The sequence below is a fragment of the Macaca nemestrina genome, chromosome 20 (assembly GCF_043159975.1).
Source record: "Macaca nemestrina isolate mMacNem1 chromosome 20, mMacNem.hap1, whole genome shotgun sequence".
Classification (NCBI taxonomy): domain Eukaryota; kingdom Metazoa; phylum Chordata; class Mammalia; order Primates; family Cercopithecidae; genus Macaca; species Macaca nemestrina.
In genome coordinates this window covers 13,820,601-13,831,978 of record NC_092144.1, presented here as the reverse complement: position 1 = coordinate 13,831,978, position 11,378 = coordinate 13,820,601, and the positions used below count along the sequence as shown (strand labels likewise).

The 11,378-nt window shown below is 51.7% G+C and overlaps 1 long non-coding RNA gene across 1 annotated transcript; it reads left to right on the top strand.

Moving 5' to 3' along the window:
* Positions 1 to 5,520: 5,520 nt before the first annotated feature.
* On the top strand, positions 5,521 to 10,794 carry LOC139360338 (uncharacterized). Its single transcript, XR_011617659.1, has 3 exons — positions 5,521 to 5,722; positions 7,010 to 7,213; positions 10,672 to 10,794. It is a non-coding gene; the product is annotated as an uncharacterized lncRNA (long non-coding RNA).
* Positions 10,795 to 11,378: the final 584 nt, after the last annotated feature.

Sequence of the window (11,378 nt, the reverse complement as noted above, 5' to 3'; positions counted from 1 at the left end):
CCAGCCTGCTTGTTTGTTTTGAGACAGGATCTCACTCTGTTGCCTAGGCTGGAGTGCAGTGGCACAATCACGGCTCACTGAAGCCTCAATCTCTTGGGCTCAAGCGATCCTCCTATCTCAGCCTCCCGAGTAGCTGAGACCACAGGCATGCACCATCATGCCAGGGTAATTTTTTTTTTTTTTTGAGACGGAGTCTCGTTCTGTTGCCCAGACTGGAGTGCAGTGGTGGGACCTCGGCTCACTGCAAGCTCTGCCTCCCGGGTTCATGCCAGGGTAATTTTTCAATTTTTTGTAGAGACAGGGTCTCACTGTGTTGCCCAGGCTGGCCTCGAACTCCTGGGCTCAAGTGATTCTCCTGTGTTGACTTCCCAAAGTGCTGGGATTACAGGCATGAGCCCCTGTACCTGACATTAACAAGTGGGAACGGCTTTCTTCTGGCTACTGGTGGATTCAGCAATCCTTAGCCTTCCTTGGGCTTGTAGCTGCATCGCTCCAATCTCTGCCACTGCCCTCCTGTGGCCCTCCCCTCTGTGTGTCTCTGTGTCTTCTCCTTTTCCGTCTCTTGTAAGGACACCCGTCATTGGATTTTGGGGCCAGCCACCCTAATCCAGGATGATCTCATCTCGAGATCCTTCACTGACTTATATCTTTGAAGACACTCCAAGTAAAGTCACATTCACAGGTTCTGGAATGTGGACATATATTTTAGGGTGGGGCATCGTTTCGCTCATTAAACTGACCCAGCCACTTCCCATAGCCCACAGCGTGGAGGGGAAGACGCCTGGCAGGCCCTGGACACGCAGGCCAAGGGACAGGAGCTTGTTAAGGTGCAGGGAGGGGCTCCTGCAGCCGAGGCCTGGGGATGAGGCCCCCAGGCTGGGGATCCGGGAACCACTCCCCAACAGGGCCATCCACACACACACACACACACACACACATACACACACACACACAGCCCTGGTGTGGCTGGAACTGAAAGAACAGGAGACAGCAGGGCAGGGCGTGTCTAGGAATGAGACAGGCCAGGCCCTGCGTTCTTGAGTTGGAAGAGAAATTGAGAGTTAGGAGGGACAAGGCCCGATTTGCTTTTACCCAGAAGTCAGAGCTGGGACCTGAGTGATTTGCCTACATGGGGCCCCAAAGTTCCCCAATAATATTATGCTGGACATCAATGTAGCCAGCCATGACACCTAAAAAAAAAAAAACCACTTTGGCTTACAGAAACGGGTTCTTTGGGGGCACATGGCCTCCTGCGGGGAGGTCCTCCGAAGAGAAGGGAGGTGACCTGACTTGGGTGCTCACGGGCGCCCCCTGGCCTCTGTGCTGAGAACTGACTGTAGGTGTAAGGGCAGAGCGGGAGGACCAGGACCAAAGCCATTCGCTCCACCACCAGGCAGGAGGTGATACGGCTGGCTGGACCAGGAGAGGTCTGAGCAGGTGTGGGGAAAGTAGTCCAGGATTTTTTTTTTTTTCTTGAGATGGAGTCTCGCTCTGTCACCCAGGCTGGAGTGCGGTGGCGCAATCTCGGCTTGCTGCAACCTCCGTCTCCCGGGTTCAAGCGATTCTCCTGCCTCAGCCTCCGGAGTAGCTGGGATTACAGGCGTGTCCCACCACGCCCGGCTAATTTTTGTGTTTTTATTAGAGATGGGGTTTCTCCATGTGGGCCATGCTGGTCTCAATCTCCTGACCTCAGGCAATCCACCGGCCTCGGCCTCCCAAAGTGCTGGGATTACAGGCATGAGCCACTGCACCTGGCTGATTTTTTGTTTGTTTGTTTGTTTGGCTTTCCTTTGTTTTGTTTTGTTTATTAGAGACAGGGTCTCATTCTGTTGCACAGGCTGGAGTGAAATGGTGCAATCATAGCTCACTGCAGCCTCAACCTCCTGGACTCAAGTCATCCTCTTACCTCAGCCTCCCAAGTAGCTGGGACCACAGGCACGAACCACCACACCCACCCAATAATACATCCTGGGGCTGGGCACGGTGGCTCCCACCTATAATCGCAGCACTTTGGGAGGCTGAGGAGGGCAGATCACTTGAGCTTAGGGGTTTAAGACCAGCCTGGCCAATACAATAAAACGTCATCTCTACTAAAAATACAAAAATCAGCCAGTCATGTAATCCCAGCTACTTGGGAGGCTGAGAATCATTTGAAACCGGGAGACCAAGATTGCAATGAGCTGAGATCTTGCCACTGCACTCCAACCTGGGTGACACAGCCAGACTTTGTCTTAAAAAAAAAAAAAAAAAGTCCAGGCACGGTGGCTCAAGCCTGTAATCCCAGCACTTTGGGAGGCTAAGACGGGCGGATCACGAGGTCAGGAGATCGAGACCATCCTGGCGAACATGATGAAACCCCGTCTCTACTAAAAAAATACAAAAAACTAGCCGGGCGAGGTAGCGGTCGCCTGTAGTCCCAGCTACTCAGGAGGCTGAGGCAGGAGAATGGTGTAAACCCGGGAGGCGGAGCTTGCAGTGAGCTGAGATCCGGCCACTGCACTCCAGCCTGGGCGACAGAGCAAGACTCCGTCTCAAAAAAAATAAAATAAAATAAATAAATAAATAAATAAATAAATAAATAAATAAATAAATACATCTTGGGCCAGAGATGAGATAGGTGGCTCCCTCCTGTAATCTCAGCTACTTGGGAGGAGGCTGAAGCAGGAGGTTGAGCCCAGGAGTTCAAAATCAGCCTGGGCAACATGGCAAAACCCCATCTCTACGAAAAATACCAAAATTAGCTGGGTGTGGTAGAGGATCACTTGAGCCTAGGAGGTCAAGGCTATGGTGAGCTATGATGGCACCACTGCACTTCAGCCTGGATGACAGAGCGAGACCCTATCTAAAAAAAAAGAGAGAGAGAGAAAAGAAAAGAAAAAGAAAATATTGTGCCTGTAAGAAAAGCTTTTTTTTTTTTTTTTTTTTTTTTGAGACGGAGTCTCGCTCTGTCGCCCAGGCTGGAGTGCAGTGGCCGGATCTCGGCTCACTGCAAGCTCCGCCTCCTGGGTTCATGCCATTCTCCTGCCTCAACCTCCTGAGTAGCTGGGACTACAGGCGCTGCCACCTCGCCCGGCTAGTTTTTTGTATTTTTTAGTAGAGATGGGGTTTCACCGTGTTAGCCAGGATGGTCTCGATCTCCTGACCTCGTGATCCACCCATCTCGGCCTCCCAAAGTGCTGGGATTGCAGGCTTGAGCCACCGCGCCCGGCTTCTAAGAAAAGCTTTTTTAAAACATCTAATGGGTCTGTGAGTTTTACTGTCATTGCTTGCCCATTGGGATTTAAAAAGGGGAAAAGAACAGAAAAGAAAGTAGTGCTGATAGGACGTGCTCCTGACAGAGCTGGAGTCTGAGAGAAAGGTAGGAGTTGGCTGGGTGCCGTGGCTCACGTCTGTAATCCCAGCATTTTGGGAGGCCAAGGCAGGAGGATCGTTTGAGCTCAGGAGTTTGAAACCAGCCTCGGCAACATGGTAAAATCCCATCTTTACAAAAAAAAAAAAAAAAAAAAAATCTGGGTGTAGTGACTTGTACCTGTGGTTCCAGGTCCTTGGGAGGCTGAGGTAGGAGTGGTTCCAGGTCCTTGGGAGGCTGAGGTAGGAGGATTGCTTGAGCCCAGGATGTTGAGGCTGCAGGGAGCCATGATTTTGCCAGTGCACTCCAGCCTGGGTAACAAAGCAAGACCCTGTCAAGAAAGAGAAGAAAAGAAGAGGGGAGGTGAGAAGAGGAGAGGAGAAGGAAAAGGAAGGAAGGAAGGAAGAGAGGAAGGGAGGAAGGGAGGGACGGAGGGGAAGGAAGAAGGAAAGGAAGAAAAAAAAGAAGAGAAGGAAGGAAGGAAGGAAGGAAAGGAGGGAGGGAGGGAGGGGAAAAGAGAGAGAAAAGAAAGGAAGGAGAGAGCGGAAGGAAGGTTGGTAATAGCCAAGATTCATTCCAAGGTTTGGGGCCTGATCAACTGAAAGTGAGAATTGCTATCACCATGCTGGGACAGACAGGGTAACAGGCAGATTTGGGGTGTCAATCAAGACCTCAATTCCAGATGGGTTCAGTTTGAGATGCCCTGAGACATTCTTTTTTTTTTTTTTTTTTTTTTTGAGACAGAGTCTCACTCTGTCACCCAGGCTGGAGTGCAGTGGCCAGATCTCAGCTCACTGCAAGCTCCTCCTCTTGGGTTCATGCCATTCTCCTGCCTCAGCCTCCCGAGTAGCTGGGACTGCAGGCGCCCGCCACCTCGCCCAGCTAGTTTTTTATATATATATTTTTTAGTAGAGACGGGGTTTCACCGTGTTAGCCAGGATGGTCTCGATCTTCTGACCTCGTGATCTGCCCATCTCGGCCTCCCAAAGTGCTGGGATTACAGGCTTGAGCCACCGCGCCCAGCCGCCCTGAGACATCCTTATAGAGAAAGCAAGATAGAGAAATACCGCAGGAGTTCAGGGAGAAGGGCTGGTGTGGTGTTTTTAATCACCACTGTTGCCATTTGTTTCTCTTTGCTGCTGCAGAGACCTCTCTAGAAAACAGTGTGACGTGCACAGCTGCTGGGTGTCACTTCCTAAAACCCGGCAGTCAAAGGCAGGTGCCAGGCTGGGTGCAGTGGTTCAAGCCTGTAATCCCAGCACTTTGGGAGACTGAGGTGGGTGGATCACCTGAGGTCAGGAGTTCAAGACCAGCCTGGCCAACATCGCAAAATCCTGTCTTTACTGAAAATACAAAAATTAGTCAGGCATGGTTGTGGGCGCCTGTAATCCCAGCTACTCTGGAGCCTGAGGCAAGAGACTTTCTTGAACCTCCAGGAGGCAGAGGTTGCAGTGAGCCAAGATTGCGCTACTGCATTCCAGCCTGGGAGACAGAGCAAGACTTCCGTCTGAATTAAAAACAAACAAACAAGGCCGGGCGCGGTGGCTCAAGCCTGTAATCCCAGCACTTTGGGAGGCCGAGACGGGCGGATCACGAGGTCAGGAGATCGAGACCATCCTGGCTAACACGGTGAAACCCCGTCTCTACTAAAAATACAAAAAATTAGCCAGGCATGGTGGCGGGCGCCTGCAGTCCCAGCTACTCAGGAGGCTGAGGCAGGAGAATGGCGTGAACCCGGGAGGCGGAGCTTGCAGTGATGGCGCCGCTGCACTCCAGCCTGGACGCCACAGCCAGACTCTGTCTCAAAAACAAACAAACAAACAAAAGTCAGGTGACAGTGCTGGGGCTGTAACCTGAGGCCACAGGACTCAGCCCTGTCTCCAGGATCACCTGGCTGGGGCTATGTCCCTCGGTGCTGTCCCTCCTGTCCCCTACATCTCAGTCCACCCTGTCCCCAAAGTTGAAGAAAGTAGAACCCACTCCCTAGAGGGACGTCTCATGTCCTGGGGTTGGAGCTAAGATTCCACATCTATCAGTCACTGCATCCTTCAGCTCGTGTCTCCCCGTCTCTGAGCCTCAGTCTCTTCCTCTGTAGAGTGGGGGTGATATCAGTCCCATTCCCAGGAGCTCAACATGATCCAGTGAGATTAGACATGAAAAGCAACCAGCACAGAGCCTGACACACAGCAAGGGTCCAATACAGGCTTCAATTTCTATGATGTGTCCATTATGACATATTGCATCTATCCGTGGTTGTGCTCTCAGCACATTTTAATAATAGCAGCTGGTATGCAGTAAGTGCTTACCACCATCAGGGGCATTTGACATGGAATAGCCCATTTAATCCTAACATGCTCATAACCACCTAAGGAGGTATGTACTATTTTTTTTTTTAATTATTTTTTTTTTGAAACTAAGTCCCGCTCTGTGTCCCAGGCTGGAGTGCCGTGGCATGTTCTCAGCTCACTGCAACCTCCACCTCCCGAATCAAGCTCACTGCAACCTCTGCCTCCCGAGAATCAAGCCATTCTCCTGCCTCAGCTTCCAGAATAGCTGGCATTACAGGTGCATGCCACTGTGCCCAGCTAATTTAATTATTTATTTATTTATTTATTTTATTTTATTTATTTTTTTTTTTTGAGACGGAGTCTCGCTCTGTCGCCCAGCCCAGGCTGGAGTGCAGTGGCACGATCTCGGCTCACTGCAAGCTCCGCCTCCCGGGTTCACGCCATTCTCCTGCCTCAGCCTCCCGAGTAGCTGGGACTACAGGCGCCCGCCACCTCGCCCGGCTAGTTTTTTTTTTTGTATTTTTAGTAGAGACGGGGTTTCACCGTGGTCTCAATCTCCTGACCTTGTGATCCGCCCGCCTCGGCCTCCCAAAGTGCTGGGATTACAGGCGTGAGCCACCGCGCCCGGCAATTATTTATTTTTTAAGATGGAGTCTCGCTCTGTCGCCCAGGCTGGAGTGCCGTGGCATGATCTCGCCTCACTGCAAGCTCTACCTGCTGGGTTCACACCATTCTCCTGTCTCAGTCTCCCAAGTAGCTGGGACTACAGGCGCCTGCCACCATGCCCGGCTAATTTTTTGTATGTTTAGTAGAGACGGGGTTTCACCATGTTAGCCAGGATGGTCTCGATCTCTTGACCTCATGATCCGCCTCGGCCTCCCAAAGAGTTGGGATTAAAGGCATGAGCCACCATATCCGGCCTGTATTTTTACTAGAGACAGAGATTTTGCCACATTGGCCAGGCTGGTCCCAAACTCCTGACCTCAGGTGATCCACTCACCTCGGTCTCCCAAAGTGCTGGGATTACAGGTGTGAGCCACCATGCTTGGCCTTTTTCTTTTTTTGAGACAAGGTCTCAGTTTGTCACCCAGGCTGTAGTGCAGTGGCATGATCTCAGCTCACTGCAACCTCCACCTCCCAGGTTCAAGCGATTCTTGTGCCTCCTGAGTAGCTGGGATTACAGGTGCACACCACCACACCTGGCTGATTTTTGGCATTTTTAGTAGAGACAGGGTTTCTCCATGTTGGTCAGGCTGGTCTTGAACTCCGGGCCTCAAGTGATCCACCTGCCTCGGCCTCCCAAAGTGCTAAAATTACAGGTGTGAGCCACCACGCCTGGCTGGGATGTATTATTATTATCTCCATTTTACAGATGAGGAGACTGAGGCACAGAAGGGGATGGGCCTCACACAAGGTCACGGAGCTGGTGAGCAGCACAGGTTATGGAGAAAAAACGATTCTACCCCAGAACCTCAGGTCAACTACGGATGGAATAAAGACTCAGGAAAAGTAAAACCGTAGAATGGATGGGGCACGGTGGCTCATGACTGTGATCCCAGCACTTTGGGAGGTCCAGGTGGGCAGATCATGAGGTCAGGAGTTCAAGACCAGCCTGGCCAATATGGTGAAACCCTGTCTCACTAAAAATACAAAAATATTAGCTGGGCATGGTGGCACAGCCTGTAATCCCAGCTACTCAGGAGGCTGACACAGGAGAATTGCTTGAGCTCAGGAGGCAGAGGTTGCAGTGAGCCGAGATCGCGCCACTGCACTCCAGCCTGGGTGACAGAGTGAGACTATGTCTCAGACAAAAAAAAAAAAAAAAAGAGGCTGGGCACGGTGGCTCACGCCTGTAATCCCAGCACTTTGGGAGGCCAAGGCAGGCAGATCACAAGGTCAGAAGATTGAGACCATCCTGGCGAACACGGTGAAACCCTGTCTCTACTAAAAATACAAAAAAATTAGCCAGACATGGTGGTGGGCACCTGTAGTCCCAGCTACTCGGGAGGCTGAGGCAGGAGAATGGCGTGAACCCAAGAGGCAGAGCTTGCAGTGAGCTGAGATCCGGCCACTGCACTCCTGTCCAGCCTGGGCGACAGAGCTAGACTCCGTCTCAAAAAAAAAAAAAAAAAAAAAAAAATTTCCCTCCAATGAAGGAGATCGTGGATGAAACAAATTTTCACATGACAGAGTGGGAGTATAAATATACAATGTCTACAACTGCACCTGTGTGATCAGGAGAGTTAAATGGTTTAATAAATAGGAAGTTCTTGGAATGATGTCTGGCACATAGGAAGCTGTAACTCATAACTCACCGTAGCCTAGACTCCTCAAGTGATCCTCCTGCTTCAGCCTCCCGAGTAGCTGGGACTACAGGCGCACACCACCACAACCATTTTTGTAGAGATGGAGGTCTTGCTATGTTGCCCAGGCTAGACTCGAACTCCTGCCCTCAAGTGATCCTTTCAGCCTCAGCCTCCAAGTCGCTGGGATTAGAGGCTGCAGCCACTGCACCCAGCAAAACAATGATGTTCTAACTCACTCAACCTTCCCTTCTGCATGTGTTAGCTGGCATTCAAGGATGGAATTTTTTTTTCTTTTTTTTTTCTTTTTTTTTTTTTTTTTTTTGAGGCGGAGTCTTCACTCTGTCGCCCAGGCTGGAGTGCAGTGGCACCATCTCGGCTCACTGCAAGCTCCGCCTCCCAGGTTCGTGCCATTCTCCTGCCTCAGCCTCCCGAGTAGCTGGGACTACAGGCACCCGCCACCGCGCCCGGCTAATTTTTTTTTTTTTTTTTGTATTTTAGTAGAGACGGGGTTTCACCGTGTTAGCCAGGATGGTCTCGATCTCCTGACCTCGTGATCCGCCCGCCTCGGCCTCCCAAAGTGCAGGGATTACAGGCGTGAGCCACCGCGCCCGGCCTGGAATTTTTTTTTCTGTTTTTTGTTTGTTTGTTTTTGTTTTTTTTTTGAGACGGAGTTTCGCTCTTTCGCCCAGGCTGGAGTGCAGTGGCGCGATCTCCACTCGCTGCAACCTCCGCCTTCTGGTTTCAAGCGATTCTCCTGCCTCAGCCTCCTGAGTAGCTGGGATTACAGGTGTCCGCCATCACGCCTGGCTAATTTTTGTATTTTTAGTAGAGACGAGGTTTCATCACGTAGGCCAGGCTGACCTCGAACTCCTGACCTCGTGATCCACCCGCCTCGCCCTCCCAAAATGTTGGGATTACAGGTGTGGGCCACTGCACCCGGCCTCTTTTTTCTTTTAAAGGAATAGAGGTAGCACTCACATCTGAGCTGCTCACCGTTGGACTTCCCAGCCTCGGCTTTTAGGCATTCCTCTTGAGCTATAAAATCAGGAAGGAGGGCTGGGCACAGTGGCTCACACCTGTAATCCCAGCACTTTTGGGAGGCCAAAGAGGGAGGATGGCTTGAGCCCAGGAGTTCGAGACCAACTCTGTGCAACATGGTGAGACCCTGTCTCTATCAAAAAACAAACAAACGGGCCTGGCGCAGTGACTCATACCTGTAACCCCAGCATTTTGAGAGGATGAGGCAGGTGGATCACTTGAGGCCTGGAGTTCGAGACCAGCCTGGCCAACAGGGTGAAACCCTGTCTCTACTAAAAATACAAAACTAGCCAGGTATGGAGGCGGGCGCCTGTAATCCCAGCTAATCAGGAGGCTGAGGCAGGAGAATCACTTGAACCTGGGAGGCGGAGGTTGCAGTGAGCCGAGATTGCGCCACTGCACTCCAGCCTGGGCAACAAGAGTGGAACTCTGTCTCAAAAACAAACAAACAAACAAATAAACAAAGGAACAGGCCGTGCACAGTGGCTCATGCCTGTAATCCCAGCATTTCAGGAGGATGAGGCAGGTGGATCACTCGAGGCCAGGAGTTCAAGACCAGACTGGCCAACATGGCAAAACTCCGTCTCTATTAAAAATACAAAAAATCTAGCCAAGCATGATGGCGCACGCCTGTAATTCCAGCTACTCAGAAAACTGAGGCGTGAGAATTGCTCGAACCTGAGAAGCAGAGGTTGCAGTGAGCTCAGACTGCACCACTGCACTGCAGCCTGGGCGACAGAGTGAGGCTCTGTCTCAAAAAAACAAACAAACAACAATAACAACAAAATTAGCCAGGTGTGGTGGTGTATGCCTGTGGTCCCAGCTACTCGGTAGGCTAAGATGGGAGGATTGCTTGAGCCTAGGAGGCGGAGGTTGCAGTGAGCCGAGATCCTGCTACTGCACTCCAGCCTGGCTGACAGAGCTAGACACTGTCTCAAAAAAAAAAAAAAAAAAAAAGGAGGTACCCAGCGCTGTTCTGTGTCTAGAGCGATCCCATAATCCCATCACCCCTTCTCGGGGCACTTCCTCATCAGGAAACAGGAGCCAGATGGAGTCTGGCTCAGGACTCTGCAGCCTCAGTCATGCTGTCCCCTGGGCTCAGCATCCTGTTCTCTCCAAGTGAGCAGGGGGCAGCTCAGATGCCAGGCTCAAGCAGGGCAGGCAGCACAGTCACACAGAGGGCACTGGCCAGCCCAGGCAACTGATTGCTCAGTGGGATGGCAGAGGTCAGCAGAACAGGAAGGGAGGGACAATAGCTGTGCCTGTTGCCTGGCCTGCCACAGCAATCTGGGTGTTTGCCAGCTGGGAGGGGCCGGCCAGGCAATCCTCAGCCGCAAAGCTCAAGGTTCCATCTCCCCTTTCAGTCTGCCCCTCTGCAGGTCCTGGTGGGGCTGAGATGCACACAACATCTCACCCTGGAAACTGCAAAAAACCAGTCTTTCTACGAAGCTTGAGTAGGGTCTCAGCACTTAGAGGCTTCCAGGAACTACAGTTCCCAGAACACCGGGCATTCAGCCCCAGTTGCTGTACAAGTGGCTGGGTTTGAACTAGAACAAGGAAATCTCTCCTGTCCCAGGAACCGAGTGTCCTGGCCTGGTCCAGGCGCATTTGTGACTCTTGTTTCTTGGATCTGTGCCCACCTGATAAATCCCCCTTCCTTGTAAACTACCTGTTGTATTTGTCCACACAGGTTTGCTGAGAATCTGCTGTGTGGCAGCCTGAGGTGAGAGTTAAGGGTTGACAAGAGAGACTTGGCCTCCACCCTCATAGTCAGATGGAGGAGACAGATCTATGAAAGGCTGGCTGGGCACCCTCTGTGACCTAGCCCATAGTAAGAGCCCAATAAACCAACAAGCAAATAAACTATCTCACCCTTGCCTTTCATTCCATCTTGCTTTTCCACACTGATTTACTAGCTCCCACGATATTGCACTATCCTAAAGCGTGCTGTATCGCTCTGTTCGGCTTTCGCACGCTCTGTTACCTCTACCAGGAGCACATTAGGCTTATTCACTGACGCGTCTGCAGAGGTAGGACAGAGCCTGGCACGGAGCAGGGGGCACATTAAATATTTGATGAGTGAATGAATGTCCATTGTACAGCCCAGGAAGCAGGGACACTCGGGACCCTCCCTATTCATGTCGGTCCCCCGCCCGCACCCAGAGAATGAATGCATCTTTTTATCCGCTCCGAGGATGGCCGGGCTGGGGCAGAAGAGGCCGGGCGGGGAACTGGGTTGGGGGCTGCCATTGACCCCCACCCAGGCCTCCTAAACGGTCCGCTTTCCTGGACGTCGGAAGTTCGAATCCTTTCCACGAAACCTGGCCTAGGTCACCTGACTCCCCCGCCCCTCACCACCCAGGGCACCCCAGACGGGCACTCAGCCGACAGCACGTG